Below are 19,148 nucleotides of genomic sequence, written 5' to 3' on the forward strand. Positions count from 1 at the left end.
AATGTTGGCAAGGATGTAGAGCAACTGAAAGAAATGCTTTACCTTGGTGGTGGGAGTATTAATTGGTACAAACACTTTGGGAAATTTACAGCACTTAAAGATAAACATTTGTATTCTACAACTCAGAAACTCCACTCCAGTAAATATACCCAACAGAAATGAGTGCATATATCCACCAAAAGACATGCACAAAAAGATTCAAAGGAAAAACTAGAAACAACCCATATGTCCATCAACAATAGAATGGATTAAAAATAATGTAGAGTATTCACGTAATGAAATATTATAAAGCAATAAAAAATCAAACTACTATTACATGCAACCATATGGATAAGTCTCATAGACATGACATTGATTAAAAGAAGCTGGACACAACAGAGTACATATTATATCATTCCATTTATATGAAATTCAAGAGCAGGCAAAACTAATTTATAGTGATACTGGTCAGAACAGTGGTTATCTTTTGGAGTGGGGCAGCATTGACTAGAAAGGGACATAAAGAAGCCTTCTAGTAAGTTAGGAATGTTCTGTATCTTTTTCTTCCCCAGCTTTTTGAGGCAGAATGTCCTGTCTTGATCCGAGTGGTAGTTACACTGGTATATACATATATAAAATTTCTTTGAGCTGTGTTGCTAAGTTAGGTGTTTTCCTATACCTGTGTTATACTTCAATTTGGGGGAAAAAAGTAAAAACAAAACAAAACTGTACCAATGTTTCCAGTGGGGGAAGTTGAAGGACATAGACGAAACAAGGCTGGTCATTGTTGATAATTGTTAAAGCTGTGTGATCTGTACACTGAGGTTCATTATATTCTCTCCAAATTTTTTTTCCAGTGAAGAGAAATATTTTATCCATTCTTATAGGCCCATTTCAAAGCCACTTCATGTAGGAAGCTACAAGATTTTCTTTCTTCCTTTGAACTTCCAAAGTGTTTTGCTTGATCAGTGGAAACTCTCTTTACCAGCCTCCACTTAACTCGTTCTCCAAACTTACTGGCTTTCTCCATTCTCTGTACTATGCACTGCCTTGAAACACTTTGCCTGTAGGCTACACACTAGTACACCCAAGCACATCTATGCCCATGATTGTATATGCTTACCAAGGATCAAATATTTTCTCCCAAACTTATTCATGTCAGATTTCTGTTACTGTATTTACATGATTTAATCAAATGCTGAGTGCAAAAAGAGCTTTTTATTAAAACCATGTTCATTACTGTAGAAAGAGTTGGTAAAGGCAAATAGCTAGAAACTTTAATGTCAAATTAAGTATGTGCATAACTCTCTGAATTATCTTAAAACCCACTAAATTGTACAGTTTATAGTTGTAAAGTTTATGTTGTGTGAATTATATCTTGATAAAGCTGTTATAAAAAATTAGGAGTGGGTGAGATGACTACAAAAGATTGAAAGCACTGAAAAAAATCTAAAAGACCTTTGCAATTACATGCAAATGTCTTCAATTTCTCATTTATCTTTTAATAAACGGAAATCATAGACAACCATTTTGAATGTGATTAATGCAAGAAAAACAATATGGAATGTCAATCAGCAAACTTATACTCAAAGAAATCTTGGCCCTACATCAAACTACTGGTGGGTGGATGCACACTGAAATGGTTTTAGGCTAAAATAAAATATTTAAAAGATTATTGTATTTTTTATTCCTTTCTTATTGATTCCATATATATTATATATACTTAATATGTATAAATTTTATTGAGATATAATTCTTAAACCATACAATTTACCCATTTAAAGTATTGAAACCAATTGTTTTTAGTATATTGAGTTGTGTAACCATCACCACAATCAACTTTAGAATATTTTCATCATCCCAAAAGGAAATCCTGTACACATTTGCAGTCAATCCCCATTTCCCTCAAACCCTCCTGCTCCTGAAAATTATAACCTATGTCCTGTCTCTATTGATTTGCTTACTCTGTACATTTCATATGAAAACAATCATACAAAATGTGATCTTTTGTGACTGGATTCTTTCACTTAGCATAAGGTTTTCAAGGTTCATCCATGTTATAGCATCTATCAGTACTTCTTCCCTTTTTTGGCTGAATGATAGTCCATCTTATGAACATACCACTTTTATTTATCCATTTATCAACTAATGAACATTTGAGTTGTTTCTGGTTATTGTGAATAATGCTGCTATGAACATTGTGTACAAATTTTGTATAGACATGTATTTTCATTTCTCTTGGGTATATAACTAAGAGTGGCATTGCTAGGTCATACAGTAACTCTGTTTAATCTTTAGAGAAACTGTCAAACTGTGTTCTGTAACAGCTCCACTATTTTATCTTCCTACCAGTTGTAGATGAGGGTTCCAGTTTCTCCATATCCTCACCAACACTTGCAATTATCTCTCCTTTTTATTATAGTTATCCTAGTGGGTATGAAGTGGTATCTGTGGTATTTCATTGTAGCTTTGATTTGTATTTCCCAATAATTAATGACATTGAGCATTTTTTCATATACCTTTTGGCTATTTGTATATCTTTTTTGGAGAAATGTCTGTTCAAGCCCTTTGTGCATTTTTTAATCAGATTATTTGTTTTTTTGCTGTTGAGTTGTATGATTAGAAGACTTAATATTAGTAAAATGTTTATACTACTCAAAGAGATCTACAGAGTCAATGCTATCCCCATCACAATCTCAATGGCATTTTTTAGAATTTTCTATTTCTATTTTAGAAATAGAAAAAAATCCTGAAATTCATATGGACCACAAAAGACCCAAAATAGTCAAAGCAATCTTGAGAAAGAAAAAGAAAAATGAAGGTATTACACTTCCTGATTTCAAAACATATTATAAAACTACAGTAATTAAAATAGTATGATCCTGGCATAAAGGCAGATATGTAGACCAATGGAAAAGAATTAAAAGCCCAGAAACAAACACATGCATATATGGTCAATTGATTTTTGATGAGGGTGCCAAGAATATACCACTGGGAAAAGATAATCTCTTCAATAAATGGTGCTGGGAAAACTGGATATCCACATGCAAAAAAAATGAAACTAGACCCCTATATTATAGCACACACAAAAAACAACTCAAAATGGATTAAAGACTTAAATGCAAGACCTGAAACCATAAAATTCCCAGGGAAAAAAAAAAAAAAAGAGGGGTGGGGGAAAGCTCCTTGACATTGGTCTTAGTAATGCTTTCTTGGTTATGACACCAAAAGCACAGACAACAAAATTAAAAATAGACAATGGGATTACATCAAAATGAAAAGCTTCTGCACAGCAAAGGAAACAATCAAAAGACTAAAAAGGCAACTTATGAAATGGGAAAAAAATACTTGCAAGCCATATATCTGATAAGGGGTTCGTTTTTAAACATCCATTTTAAGTCTCATTTGAGGCCTGCAATAAAAAGTCACAGCAGAGGGAGAGTATAGCTCAGTGGTAGAGTGCATGCTTAGCATCCACGAGGTCCTGGGAACCTCCATTAAATAAATAAATAAACCTAACTACCTCTCCCCTAAAATACATAAAATTAAAAAAAAAAGATCATGGGGTGGGAAGGGATAAATTAGGAATTCGAGATTTGCAAATACTAACTACTATATGTAAAATAGCTGAACAACAAGTTTCTTCTTCTTCTTTTTTTTTTCCAACAGTTTCCTTTATTCCAAACTCCACTGCGTCTCTCCACCCTCAACCGCATGGGCAGAACTGGTGCATGATTCAAATGCAGCGGGAGGACGCCAAGTCCTCCCTGCTCCCCGCTTCCCAGTGTAGCGGCCCGCGCGCCCGTCCCGGTCCCCGTCCCCGTCCCTGTCTCGGAAAGGTAAAATGACAACAAGTTTCTTCTGTATAGCACAGGGAACTATATTCAACATCTTATAGTAACCTATAATGAAAAAGAATATGAAAACAAATATCTGCATGTGTATCTATGACTGAAACATTGTGCTGTACACCAGAAATCAACACATCATTGTAAACTGACTATACTTCAATTTAAAAAAAAAGCCACTGACCCATGAAGTGTCTTCCTCTTGCAAATTGTACAAGTGTATCCAGAACAATATGGAGCCCACAGAGCGTGGACCCAACATTCCACTGACCACTCAGGATTGTGTTCCTGCCGAGTCAAGTCTCTTGGCACCCAGGGTGCCCAGAGCTCTGACTTGGGCTGAGGTGCAAGAGCTATAAGCACGATGGGAAACATGAAAAATAGCAGAAGAAGCCCTTGACTTTGAGGTGTGAAATCAAAAGTAACCAATAATACTTTGCTCTTGTTCACAAGCACCTCAGTGCATTCCAGAACTGCCATTCCAAATATTAAACAGGAACCTTTGTTCAGAGATTGGCTCAGATGTGCCCATTAAATCTCAGCTTGAAGCTACTTCTGCCTGTTCCTCCCTCACAAGTCTCATAATGCGTGGCCCTGGGCCCACAGCCCTGCATCATGGTTCTTTATCATATTGAAGAATGGTGCTGAACAACAACATTACCCAAGAGTGTGAGTGTGATTGGAAAGATGAATGGAAGGTTTGTATTTTGGTTTGTGACTTCGGTCACTGCTTGCCTCTCTGCCTCTCAAGCTGCCCATTTCAATTCAAATTAAGCTGTGCTTCTCAGACTGTGTGTGCCAACAGGCTGTACGTGCAGCTGCTGCCTTCCATCCATCACAGCCCAACTTACCCCACTCCAAGTTCCAGGTCAGCATTTCCTGATTGCATTCCTTGTCCCCGTCATGCTTCGAGCTGCCCTACTTCTAGCCATTCATCACCCAGCAATTGTTGCTGTTAGCTGTCTTTCTCACATGACCAGTCCTGCGAAGTTTACCAGACAGGAAGGCCAGTGGGCTGGCTGCAAGCCAGGATGTTGCCCGGGCTTTGTTAGTGACCTTAAGTATCATAGATAAATGCCACTAGTGAAATCTGGGCTAAAGTTGAATGTAATCCCCAAGGACATCAAAGGCCTAGCTCTTTCTCTGCACAGTTAGAAAGCGTCCTTGATTCCACACTTGGGCTGCAGTATGGACCAGTGATTCAGCACACAGATTTTGAGTCAGACTACAGAGGTCTGCCACAAACTTGAGAAGTTACTTTAGCTCTGCTCAGTTAGATAGCTCTGAGGGTCATGTAAGAACTGAATGAGTTAATTTATATAGAACACTTAGAACAATGCCTGTCCCATTAGGAGTCCTATAAGGGTTTGCTATTGCCATTTTTCTGCTCACTCTGCTTAGTGTGCTTAGGTTGACCATTTCAGATCACTTATTTATCCCTTCAATCCATATTTAGTGAGTGCCTATGGTGTGCCAGGCACTGTGGACAGTGATCCATTTCCTTGACGGTAAGACTTGGCATGGTTATCTGGAAACCCTCTTGCAATCAAAGCTGTGCTACTTACTATGGAAGCAATAAGACCCCAGAGAAGAAAGTGCTGACCAGTGTGCCTAGGCAGCAGATCCCTGGGCAGCCTCTCTTGAGTCCCATACTCCCAGCACAGCCTAGGGAGAACAGAGGCTGACAGAGGACATGGAAGACAGCGTCAGCTGGACCGGATGCTCGCTCCCTCCCCACAACACCCGATTCACCCTGAAACTGACACGTTCTCAGGTAGAGGAGGAGGTTGGAGGGAGGACAGGGGTAGATGAAGGGGGAGGTGTAGAGGAATCCTGCAAATGGCTAAGGTTATCTTTCCAGCCAGTGTGGCAAGATGAAGATTCAAGATAGAATTAAATTGAGTTAGAGAAAATTACTAGGGTAAAGCATATGGAATTGCTGATATTTCACAGTTTTTGACTTATAAAAATCAGCTTATATGATTCAACCTGTAAAACTTACAATATTTCTTGTGTCCCCTCAGTCTGTAAAATAGTCATATCTGCCTCATCTGTTATAAATTGTTTATTGTCTTGGAGAAACTCACGTATAAGAAATCATAATCAGGAGAACTGGGGCTCAGATTGAAACATTGAGAGGAATTTGGGCTACCCGTGTTAGAAATTTGATGAATGAGGTCTCCAAAGCCCAGATAACAACTGACATGTGGAAGGCTTATTTATTCAACTCTATAAACCAGCATCAACTGATTGAATTTTCTTTCTTTAGTTCACTTTCTAACTAGATCCTAGTAATATTCCTTCACAAAATGGGCTTATTAAAAAGCTCAGGAAGATTTGAGGTCTCCAGAACTTCTCGGGGACCAAGGTAAATTGTGGGCTGTGTTCCTTGACAAATTCTTTATCCTTATTAAATTTTTAGATACAGCCTCATCTGGTTGGATCTAGAATATAGATTACACATTTTTAAAGAGTGACTCCCTAGATCACCAAGATTATAGACATTTCATCTACAATGAATACCAAAACATGTCTCACAGATCTTGAAAACAAATGTACCCAATGCTCTAGCAAATTTTTTATCTAGAAATTTACTTGAAGAGTATAATTAAAGATGTACTTGAAGATGTAAATACAAAATTCATATTAGAGAAAATAGCAACTAGAATAATTCGAGTGGGGTTAATTTACAAAGGTATGGAGGAGTTGTAGGAAAACTACAGTGGTGTGGATACCCAGCGCTTCCAGCAGCAGCAGAACTGTCCCCGTTAGGCCCAGTAAAAAAAGACAAGGGAAGGATTGGTTTTGAGAGCTAGGAAGAAAGGGTGGTGTAGGGTTAGCCTCATAAGGATAGAGATTTTCAGTTATGGAGCACAGCCAGCTCTAGGAGATCTGACAAGGAGGGAGCCGGGATGAATACTCTGACCTCACTCCTGTCCTTTGCTCCAGTCTTCTGCTGGGGCTGGACCTAACAGGAAGCTAGAGGGCAAAGGAACCAGTTATTATACTCCATAAAGAGAGTGGAGTTGAGAAAAGGATGGAGAAAAGTAGGAAGTGGATCTGAAGGAATAAAAGATTTCCAACATAAAGATGTTCATTGCAGCACTGTTTATAATAACAAAAGATTAGAAATAGCCCGTGTCCCAAACTAGGGAAATTTTTTTTAACAATTTAAGATACATGTACCAAGTGAAATCCAGTGCAACCATTACAAATATTAATGTAAAAAAGCTCACAAAGCAAACTGTATAATGTGCCTTATCTTTTGTTTTAAAAACTATATATGGATATCAATATGGGTTTTTATATGTGTATATATACACATACAGTACATGCGCACGCATTCATAGGGAAAAAAAGGTTTAAAGTATATGCACCAAGATGTTAATGGCAGTTATCATAGGGAGAGTAGAGTTATAGTTAATTTTATGCAGGGTTTTTTTGTTTTTGAGGAAGGAAGGTTTAATGTAAAAAGTTACTAACTATAGCAGAGGATTGGAGTAACAAGGATTCAGCTGGTAAGAAACAAGAACTCTAAAGAATATAAGAAGGGCAGATACAAGGAGCTGCCACAACCCCTAAGTCTGAGACAGTAGGCCAAAGGACCTCCCCACCCCACCCTCTCATGTGGCGGGGAGGATACTGAACTGCTGCTGTGCTGTTGAAACTTGCGCAAAGTGTACTTTCCAGGTTTCTGGGTAAACCAGAAGTGTTCTTTTGCAAAACCACAACCACTGGAGGGGTTGGATGGGGCTACTGGGGAAAGTTTCTGGCCACAGGAGCCTGCCAAGGCAGTGCACTGGAACAAGGGAGGAAAATCCCGTCCATCTGCAATGAAACTTCAGCTTCCTGTACTGATAAAGTTTAACATGTGTATCAGCTGGCAAAGGAAAAGTATATATCTCCATTTTTGCAGAACAGGCAATGAAGTATGAATTTGAAGCTGAAAAGTGATAAACTGATAAGTGGCACACACTCTAAAACCTACCACCCAGGAGGACTGCGTATGAACACACACACCTATGTATCCGGTTTATAACCTGCTATTTTCCTGTGGTAGATGCTGTGGGTATCTTTCTATGTCAATAAATATAGCTCTACATCAACACTTTTCATTGCTGAATAGTATATATACACTCTGTTTTATGTAACTGATTTCCTATCAGTAAACATTTAAATTATATCCTATTTTTATGAACAATGCTATGTTAAACTTCTTTAAATAATTATTTTCCCATATTAAATTACTAGAAGTTGAATTGTTGGATTAACAGTTGTGTTAAATTGCTAAGGGTACCTGTTGGATGCATTATTTATTTGATTTAGTAAAAAGTGCATTTTTCATTTTATGTATTTCTCATACATGCGTGAAAAAGATGTAACTCAAGCTACCTGATCTGGAATCCAAGTTAAATAAGGTCAGATACTAATGTGGTTCCAGGAGGAATTTATCAGAGAGCCATGTATCCTGGCCAAGAAAGCTAATTGTCAAAGATGGCTCCTACTCTGGCTTTTCACTAAAGTAGCATACAGGATTTTTTTTTTAATTAATGAACTTTATTTTTTCGAGCAGTTTTATTTAGGTTCGTGCAAAACTGAACAAAAGTACAGAAAATTCTCCTATACCCCCTGTCCCCACACACATGCAACCTCCTCCGCTATCAACAACCCTCACCAGAGTGGGACATTTGTTACAATCGATTAAACTACATTGACACATCGTTATCACTCAAAGTTCATAATTTACATAAGAGTTCACTCTTGCAGTTGTACAGTTCTATGAGTTTTGACAAATGTATAATCACATGTATCCACATTGTAGTATCACATAGAATAGTTTTACTTCCTTAAAAATCTGTGCTCTCTTCATCCCTCCCTCTCTGCTAACCCTGGGGAAGCACTAATCATTTTACTGTTTCCATAGTTCTGCCTTTCCCAGAATGTCATATAGTTGAAATCCTACAATACTTAGCCTTTTCAGATTGCCTTCTTTTACTTGGTAATATGTATTTAAGTTTCTTTCATGTCTTTTCATGGCTTGATAGCTCATTTCTTTTTAATATTCCATTGTCTGGCTATACCAGTGTATTTATCCCTCTTGGTTGCTTCCAAGTTTTGGCAATTATGAGTAAAGTTGCTATAAAAACCCATGTACAGGTTTTTGTGTGGACATAAGTTTTCAGTTCATTTGTGTAAATACCAAGGAGTGAGATTTTTGGATCACATGGTAAGAGTATATTTTGTTTCGTTAGAAACTGCCAAGCTGTCTTCCAAAGTGGCCAAACCATTTTGCATTCCCACCAGCAATGAATGAGAGAGTTCCTGTTGCTCCACATCCTCAAAAGCATTTGGTGTTTTGTCAGTGTTTTGGATTTTGGCCACTCTAACAGATGCATAGCTCATTGGTGTTTTAATTTGCAGTTCTCTAATGATGTTGAACACTTTTTCATGTGCTTAGTTACCATCTGTTTATCTTCTTTGTGAGCTGTCAAGAGCTTCTGCCCATTTTCTAATCAGGTTGTTTTTTTACTGTTGAGTTTGAAGTGTTCCTTGTATATCTTGGATAATAGTCCTTTATAGTTGCATCTTTTGCAAATATTTCCTCCTAGTCTATGGCTTGTTTTCTTATTCTCTTGACAGTGTCCTTCACAGAGCAGATGTTTTTAATTTTAATGAAATCCAGCTTACAAGTTTTTCCTTTCATGCATTATGCCTTTGGTGTTGTGTCTAAAAAGTCATCATCACCCAAGATCACCTAGGTTTTCTCCTGTGTTGTCTTCTAGGAATTTCAGAGTTTTGTGTTTCACATTTAGATCTGATCCATTTTTTTTTTGTAAAGAGTGTAAAGGTCTGTCTCTAAATTCATCTTTTTGTATATAGATACCTAGTTATTCAGCAACATTTGTTGAAAAGAGTATCGTTGCTCCTTAGTTAAAGACCATTCAATTATAGTTATGTGGGTGTATTTCTGGGCTTTTTGTTCTGTTCCACTGACCTATTTGTCAATTGTTTTGCCAACACACTCTGTCTTGATTACTATAGCTTTGTCATAAATCTTAAAGTTGGGTAATGTCAGTCTTCCAACTTTGTTCTTCTCTTTCAGTATCGTGTTGCCTACTCTGTGTCTTTTGTCTCTCCGTATAAACTCTAGAATCAGTTTGTGCATATCCATAAATAACTTGCTGGGATTTTGTTTGGAATTGCATTGAATCCATAGATCAAATCGAACCTATAGGCCAATCTATAATCTCTTGACAGTATTGAGTCTTCCTATCCATGAATATGAAATATTTCCATTTATTTAGTTCTTTTTTGTTATTTGTATCAGTTTTATAGTTTTCCTCATAAAGATCTTATACATATTTTGTTAGATTTATACCCAAGTGTTTCATTTTGGTGGGTGCTTATATAAATGATAATGTGTTTTAGATTTCACATTACAGTTGTTCATTACTCATATATAGGAAAGTTACTGACTTATATGTATTAACCTTGGAGCCTGTCACTTTGTTTCAATTGCTAATTAGTTTCAGGATTTTTTTTTTCTCTTTTTTTTTAACTTTTTTTGTTGAGTTATAGTCATTTTACAATGTTGTGTTAAATTCCAGTGTAGAGCACAACTTTTCAGTTATACATGAACATACATACATTCTTTGTCACATTTTTTTTTTCGCTGTGAGCAATCACAAGATTTTGTATATATTTCCCTGTGCTATACCTTATAATCTTGTAGGATTTTTTTTTTCTTGCTTAAATTTTCCAGCAGAATAAAACAGGGTTGTTTTACTGCTGTTCTCCAACAAAACCCCCTCCCAATCTTATTAACTATACTTTTGTATCATCTGGATAACCCTAATCAATCTTTAAATCTCATTAAATATCTCCTCTTTATACAGTCCTTCCCTATCACCTACATCAGTTTAAGAACCCCTTGGCTTATATCCTTATAGATCCTTATTTTTATCATAATACTAATACTTTACTTTGATTCTTAATTAAAATTCTGTCTGCCTCATGGTAATGTAAAGTTCATTGAGGTCAAGGACCTTGTCTGCCGTGTTCATCACTGACACATAGTATAGACTCTCAATGAATATTTGTTGAATGAATGAATGATTGTACCTCCCTTTTTTGTATCCTTGACCTTTTGCAGAAAGTCTCAGTCTTTGCTTCATGTGGTTGTTTAAAATTCACCTAAAGGACCGGTCTTGAAGAAGTTCATTCCCTCCAATACACCGTATAAATGTAGACCTCTATTACCAAGTGCCCTAGGAAAAAGGCTTCTCTTTATTCTCCTGGTCCCAGAACTTCCTCTTCCTTCTAGAATAAGTTCTTTTGGTTTTAATTTGTATTTCCCTAATAACATTGATGTTGAGCATTTTTTAATGTGTTGAAATTTTAATGTCACACCATTTCATGCCCTCTCTCAGTTGGTTATCTTTTTACTTAGCTCTTAAATGTGCTTTAGTAATGATTTAGAAATAATTAAGCACTTATTAGGCAAAAATCTTAGAAGTATTATCTTCTCATGAAATTAAAACTACTGAGTAACTTTCAATGTAGAGGAATTCTAATTATCAGAATGACTCAACACAATATTCATGAAGTATACCCAAGGTGCATGGTTAGCATGAGATTAGTGAGATTGTCTATAATAGGCAGGTATTCTTTTTCATCTTTATGAACCAATTTGGATTAAGAACCTATATGCACTGTAATAATTCAGAGACTGTTCCCTTCAAAAATGTAGGTATACTATGATACATCTACCTCAGGAAGTCCATGTAATTAGGTCTTCAGGGCATGCATGGACATGAAGTCTAACAAACTAATTTGCTTAGAAGCAAGTTTCTTAACCATGGAAATACTTCTTCTGAAACTTCCAGAAACTCCAAATATCATCAAGGTCTGCTGAGGCACCTGGATGGTAATAAGAGCCATTTGAATACAGATTCATCTTCCTTCGAACGCCAAAACTCTCATAGACTAGTTCATGCGTAAAATATGCTTTCATGCTTCCAGTCACTTCAGGATAAATTTCCTGTGCCAAAGAAGTAAAAGAGACAAGGCAACTACTTCACGAGGCTTGGAAGACAAGGGAAGTGAAGATTTTAGTATAAAGGACTCAAGTGTAAAATTTTATTCTTTTTAAAAAATTATTATAATATTTTAGTTAGCAAAAATAGTGGCAGAAGTGGTGTCTCAGTACCTTGTCACATATATTAATAAAAATAATAATTATACTATCTTTTATTGCATGTTTACGTGGTGATGTCAGGTACTATTGTAAGTACTTGGCATAAATTAATGCATTTAATCCTTACAACTACCCCAAGAGTAGTCACTTTTTTTATTCCCATTTTACAGATAGGGGAAACTGAGACATAAAGATGTTGAGCAACTTGCCCAAGGTCCCAGTGGAGGATAAGTAGTTAAATAGATATGGACAGGCACCACTACATCAGGTGACAGCTGCTGTCAGGAGCTGATACTGCAGCTGATGACCAGCTGATAACCTGATGACCAGCCTGACCTGTAGGGCTTTTTGAAACTGTGATTCCCAGGCTCCAGCTCCAGGGTTCCAGTTGGTCAGTCTAGAATTTGCTTTGTTTTTATGGGTCCCCTACATGATCCTGAGCATTGACTGGTTTACCAGCATCAGGCTGGTTTCCACTGGTGATTTAGCAATGCCTTTATGCTGGTTCCAAACCACCCTGCAGAGAGATCAAAGTTTCCAAGGATCCTTAGTAAGTTCCTCTTCATGGCAAGGAGGGGTTAAGACAACACATATCTCTTGGACATGTAATTTGTCAGAGGCAGGTTACTACTTCTTTTAGCAGTTTCAAGTACGATAAGTAAAAGCCAGGGTTCGTATTTTGTTTACGTATCATACTTCTCATACCTGACCTCATCTTCCATTAAAATTTATTTTAACCATTATCCACATTGTACATTGATTGATATTATTCCTACAGTGAGACTTGTCATCTTATTATTTATTCTCTTGGTTTCCCCCAAATGCTGGTGATAACCAAATTTATATTTCTACCCTAGACCTTGAACTCCTGGTCTGAATATCAAATGACATTGGAAATTTCTTCCTGGAAGAGCCTCTGATTGAACATGTCTGAAACTGATCTCCATGCACCACACACCAACCAGACCTGTTACTTCTCCTACACTCCCTTTCTCAGCGATTGGCCCCACCACCCACTCAGTAGCGCAACCTAGATGCTGGGAGACATTTAGACTCTACTCTTTCCCCCACTTCCCATGACCCAACAGTCACCTACTTCCCGTCTCTCATGGCCACTCCGTTCCCACTGCCATCAGTTCACATACCATCACCTCTTGCCTGGACATGGCAGTGGTCTTCCAGCTCCCTGTCTCTGGGCTGCACTACTGCCTGAGTGCTCCTTCTCTTTCTTTACTTTCTTTTTGTTGGAGATTTTATTTTTGTTGTACACTTTTTTTTATAAATAGGAGAAAATCAAACAAAGTTTAATAACATGTATACATGGGAGAGATTCAGAAAAACTAAGTAACTCACCAAAATGGTCTCAAATACCATTTTTGTCTAAAGACAAAAGAGGATGTTGAGGGTGGGGAGGGTCAGTTGTGGAGGTTGTGGGAGCCCATGATTGGGTTAACAAATTGTAACAATCCCAGCCACTTATCTCCTTAAAGAAGAGGTGATTAGTAACTGCCTTGAGGTTTTAGCAATGACCCAGGCCCCTGGCTATAAACGCTGGGCGTGCCTGCTGTTAGTCTTCTATCCCCAAAACAGCCTTGGGCTGGAATGGTAAAAAGCTGCAGACTCAGAGGTGAGAAGGCTGGTTAGCCAATGACTGGTAAGGTCCCCTGAGAGGGCAACCTAAGACAGGCACAGTCGCCTGAGTCCAGGAAAATCTTGTCAAGCAGCTGATTCTCATACATTCTGCCCTGATAAGCTGAAAGGCTCAACGTGATTATGATTCACCAAAAAGGGTCTTCTAACCTTGAGCCAAACACCAACAATAAACAAAGCCTTTGTACTCATTGTGATCTCACCCTGTCCTTCCCTAAATTCCTGCTTCGACTGTACTCAATAAATATGAGAGATTTGAGAGGCTTGTGGAGTTGGCTCCCAACTCCCTCTCGCTCTCTTGACTTTTCCCCAGAGTCTTTAGTAATTCATTCTGTCTCAGTGGGACTTCTGGCCAGAACCCACAACTGGTGACAAACCCACAGGAGGTTACCAGGCAAAGCACAGTAAACAGGTGTAAGATTGTGATGCAGATTTCAGTATGTGCCCAGTTGTACACTTTTGAATCCAAGTTTAACTTTTTTTTAATGTTATATGTCAAATATAACAAATGAATACAAACTGTGTTCTGACAACCAGTTTCATCAAAATCTTAACATTGTCATACCTGCCATTTTATTGAAAGACATGAAGTTATAGATATAGAAGTAAATATAGATACATATATTTAAGCCCACCTTGGCTATCCTGTCCCCCATTCCCAAGTCCCTCCTTCCCCAACACTTTCTCATGAATTTGTTATTATCAATTTCATGTATGTTTTATGCTTTCTCTAGACATGTACAAATCAATAAACAATTTCAAGCGTTGCTTAGTAGGATTTTAAATTTTACTAAAATGACATCTACTATACATACCCTCTGCCACCTGCTTGCCTCTCTCAATTTTATTTTTTCTTCCTGTTGACACATGTTGCCCTAATTCAGTCACATTAAGTACCATATGGTATTTTGTCATGTGACTATATCACTATTTATTTATTTGTTCTCTGTCGAAGGACATTTAGGATTTTGCAGACAGTTCGGCATTTGAGCAGATGTTTGAGTTTCTCTTAAGTTATATTCTCAAGAGTGGCATTACTCTCCTGGTCTCCTGAGCCAGGGAGACAAATAGTTTCCTGCCTCCCTTTCTCTACACTGCTGTCAGAGTAATTTTTCTGAAATGCAAATCTGATCCTGTCCCCCTTTCTAAGTCTCTCCAAAGGAACAAAGCTGCCATTCCTCAGTAAGATACTCAAGGCCCCTGTGCTCTGCCTTGCCTTCCCCCCACTTCCACACCAAACCCTGCCCATGCCCAGCTTTCTCAGAATTGCTCCCTGCTTCCCCACAGGCTGGATGTGTCCTGTCTCCCACCCATTTACCCATTTTTCTCTCTTTCTCGGACTGCCCCACCCTCAACACATCCCCTCCATTCTTCCTACTTGAAACATGTAATTGTTTTCCAAGGGTCACCCGTTCACCAAAACCTTTCCTCACCTGCCAGAGTGACAGGTTTGAATCCCATCTCCACTACTTAGTAACAAGGACAAATCTTTAAAGTTCTCTGAGCTCAGTTTCCTTATCTACCAACCAAATGAAGATAATAATAAATCCTATCAGAAAGGTTAAATTTGATTGTTGATATTGACTTGGGGGGTGTTTTTGTGGGTTTTGGGGGGCTTGGGGGGGACTGTAATTAGGTTTATTTACGTATTTATTTTTTAATGGAGGTACTGGGGATAGAACCTAGGACCTCGTGCATGCTAAGTACACACTCTAATATTGAGCTATACCCACCCCTCCAATACTGATTATGGAATTTGATCCTTAATATAGAGCATCTCATTCGACGCTTGACAATAAATGTTATCTCTTGTTCACTTAACTACTGAAGATTTTATTATAATTGTTTCTTTTTGTTGCTGTTAGTTATTTCTTAACATACTCCCCTCCCTCTACTAACAGCCTGGGACCATGTCTAATTCACCTTTGTATCACCAGCACATAGAATAGGCATGTAACAAATGTTAAGTGAATAAATGAATGATTCTTTGGGCTGTCAGAGCTGCAGTTTAAAATAAAAGATTTAGTACTTTGTCATACATAGTATCATATTCCATAGGAAAATGCAATCTCTGGTGACTATTTTTGTTTCCCTTTTACCAGCAAAGCTTTCTTACAATATAGCTTACTGCCTCATTTCTTTAGGTTGGTAATGATTTATGCAAGCCAAGCAGTAAAGAGTATTAAAAGAATTTATTTTGCCATTTGATTGTTGCTGAAAGTGTTTGCTTTAAAAAAAAAAAAAAGCATCAGGTTCCACTGGTTTTGTTGCTTCCTTACAACCTTATTGAGGCATAAATTAGTACTGAGAATTTTAATGAAAAGGCAGTGATTATTTTTGAAATCTGAAGATCAATAAATGTAGAAAGTGCAAATATAAATGCTTCTAACCTGGAAGGGAGAGTGATTGGAAAGGAGGGGTGGGGACAGCAAGATTGCATTTTTATAGCCTGCCTTCCTCTGTCCATCTTCCGAGGCACTTGGAAACCAGGGGCCAAACCTCAGGACTGGGTCCTGTAGGGCTTCGCAGACATTCTGCCAACTGGACTGGCTTCTCCTCTTTCTTTCTGCTCCATTACTCTTCCCTGGCCATGCTGCTTTCGCCGGAAGTACAGCAGCCCTCTCTTGAACCCGTAGGTGTTGAAAGCCCAGAAACAAACTCCTGCCTGCTGCCTTCCTCAAGCTGGTTTCTGTTCTCTGCATCCTCTCTTCCCACCCCCAGCAACCATCCTGCCCCACAGAGAGTTCTCCTGAAGCAGATTGCCACTCTGACTTCTGAAATTCAAATTTAATTGGACGTCCTGAATTTTTATTACTAAATCTGGAAACCCTAGGCAGAGGGCGCGCTCTTAATTCCAGGGATGGTAAATCCTACACCAGCCCCAGGGAGCTCCCAGTTCTAAATCAGTTGTGATCTTCTTACTCTCCTTGTCAGTGACTGGTCTGATCATGATGTATTATCCAGTTATGATTAATGAGATGAAGGGGAAATTTACTAAGAAGACAAGTCTTACCAGAAATCCCTATACTTTTCTCAGTTCTTTCTGATTTGAAAACAAAAATCAGAGGTACAATAGTCGTCCTTTCACAAGGAGGCAACAAACATGAAGAGAAAGAGCCATCCAGTCCAATAGTTCTCAAAGTGTGGCCTAAGGACCCCTGGGAGTCCCTTAGGCCTTTTCAGGAGGTTCTCAAGGTCATCTCTTTCCTAACTGCGTATCTATGTGAGACCAGAATGATCTATGAGGTCATTCCCTCATATATATCAACTGAATGACCCTGACCCAACAGATTGACTGCAAGAGATTTGAGAATCTAGTTTATTAAGCCAGAGATTCAAAACAATGCCAATCTTCTCACTGATTTTTTTCTTTTTGTTTTGAAAGTATATGTTTCAAAATATGTTAATTTGTAATTTGGCTTATTATTTTCATAAGAATTGATATATAAATAATTTTTTAAGTTTATAAGTTCTCTAACACAGTAAATATCAGTAATAATGTAATTTTTAAGAATGTAAAGAGGTTCTGGGCCCGAAAGCCTGAAGTACACTGACCCAGACAATGACCCTGACAACTTAATCTGTTCAACAGATCCCGGTAGCCACAAGCCTCTTGACTCCTTTTTTTGGCAGGAGGAGGTAATTAGGTTTTTTATTATATTTATTTATTTATTTTAAAGGAGGCACCGGGCATTGAACCTAGGACCTTGTGCTTGCTAAGCATGTGCTCTGCCACTTGAGCTATACCCTCCCCCTAGACTTCTTGTAATGAGAAAAATCAACACCTAGTTTTTGACTCCTCTAAAAAGGTTTTTCTGTTACTGATGGCTGATCACGACCTCAAATGATTTCTGAGCTAACTCAACAAAGAGTAGTCACTGATGAGGCATAATTTCAAACTGATCACTGGAAAAGATAGTTTTAATCACTCATGGTTATTGACTAGCAATAAAATCAAGCAATAAAATGACAAGGTCATCACCATGTGAAATATGATTTACAGAAAGAACAGAACAAATAGAAATCTTTCAAAAGCACCAAAGAGTAACTTTGGAAATTTTGCCTCCTGATTTCCACTGTGGTTTCCCTACCTCTGGAGAGGGATTTCCACAATAAATATTCAGTACTTATATTAAATACAGAATACTTAAGAACAAAGTATGTATTCTATAGTTCCTATCTAAAGAGTTTACCTTGAAAGCTTTTAAGGCCTTGTTTAGATTCTTTGATCTTGAAGCTTCTTAATTACAGACAGTATCTTTGCGCCCTTTTTTTCCATTGCATTTGACTTTCTGATCTCTTCATTTCTGACACATCATAATTACCTTATTCTTGTAAAATACCTGTGTCTTCCATTAAACTCTAAACTTTTGCACCTGCACCTTTGTTCACTGAGCATCCATTCGCATAGTATTAGCAATGAGGCTTAAGTGTTATCCCAAACAGTTATGTAAGATATTCTTGATGCATCCTCGTTTTAAGAACAAAGGCATAACTTCCTGTCACCTCAACAAGAGAAAAGAAAAGAAAAAAAAGCAAAAATCCTTGGTGCACTTTCAGTCAGCAGTATTAAAGCTAATATAAGATATAAATCTGGTCCCGATTTTCATGAAACTACTCATTAGGATATTTGAGCATGGAGGGAAGGATAAAAAGTCCTGCATTTGGAGTTGCTATGCTCTTAAAACACTTCTAACAGTATGAAGTGCTGCCTTAGGCCACTAAACTGATGAGAGAACCCACTGTCAATACATCTTTGATGCTCCATGTTTGTTCTGCCAAGAGTATACAGCTACTACATTCAAAGCCTGTAGATGCTTACAGGTAAAATGTAGCAAATGCAGCATTAAATGAAAAGCCTGTCAGCTAGCTTTTTCTCTTTGAAGGGCTTTCAAGGACTAGTTAAAAAAAAAAATCAACAGCTGTCTTTACTTTTGTGTTCTAAAATAATTTTCACAGACAACTCACACATCTTCCCATATACTAATAAGAAATCTTGAGAAAACTGAATTTTAAAAAGAAAAAACTTCAATCTTTTTTTAAATTGTGGTAAATACCACATAACATAAAAGTTACCATCTTAACTATTTTAAGTGTACAGTTCAGTAGTGTTAAGTATATTCATATTGTTATAAAATCAGTCTCCAGGACTGTTTCATCTTTCAAACCTGAAACTCTATACTCATTCAACAGTAACTCTCCATTTTCCCCTTCCCCCAAGCCACAGCAACCACCATTCTGCTTTCTACAAGTCTGTCTATTCCAGGTACTCATATACGTGAAATCATGTGCTTTAATTTTTTTTGTGATTCGCCTGTATCACTTACCATAATGTCCTCAAGGTTCACCCATGTTATAGCATGTGTCAGAATTTTCCTTCCTTTTTTTAAAAACTTCAATCTTCTATTTTAAAGATCTAAGGCTATTTTGCTATAAATGAGAAGAAAGAGAGAAATGCGCTGCTTTGAAAGGAA

At 37.6% G+C, this 19,148-nt stretch overlaps 1 protein-coding gene across 1 annotated transcript in view; it reads left to right on the forward strand.

The window, feature by feature from the left end:
• Positions 1-19,148, forward strand: part of TBPL2 (TATA-box binding protein like 2) — a 95,966-nt gene that overhangs the window by 12,084 nt on the left and 64,734 nt on the right. The window contains exon 3 of the mRNA XM_074365490.1: positions 3,649-3,818. The gene's annotated coding sequence lies outside the window, so the exon portion shown is untranslated. The remainder of the gene's footprint in view (positions 1-3,648; positions 3,819-19,148) is intronic.

The sequence above is a fragment of the Camelus bactrianus genome, chromosome 6, assembly GCF_048773025.1.
Source record: "Camelus bactrianus isolate YW-2024 breed Bactrian camel chromosome 6, ASM4877302v1, whole genome shotgun sequence".
NCBI lineage: Eukaryota > Metazoa > Chordata > Mammalia > Artiodactyla > Camelidae > Camelus > Camelus bactrianus.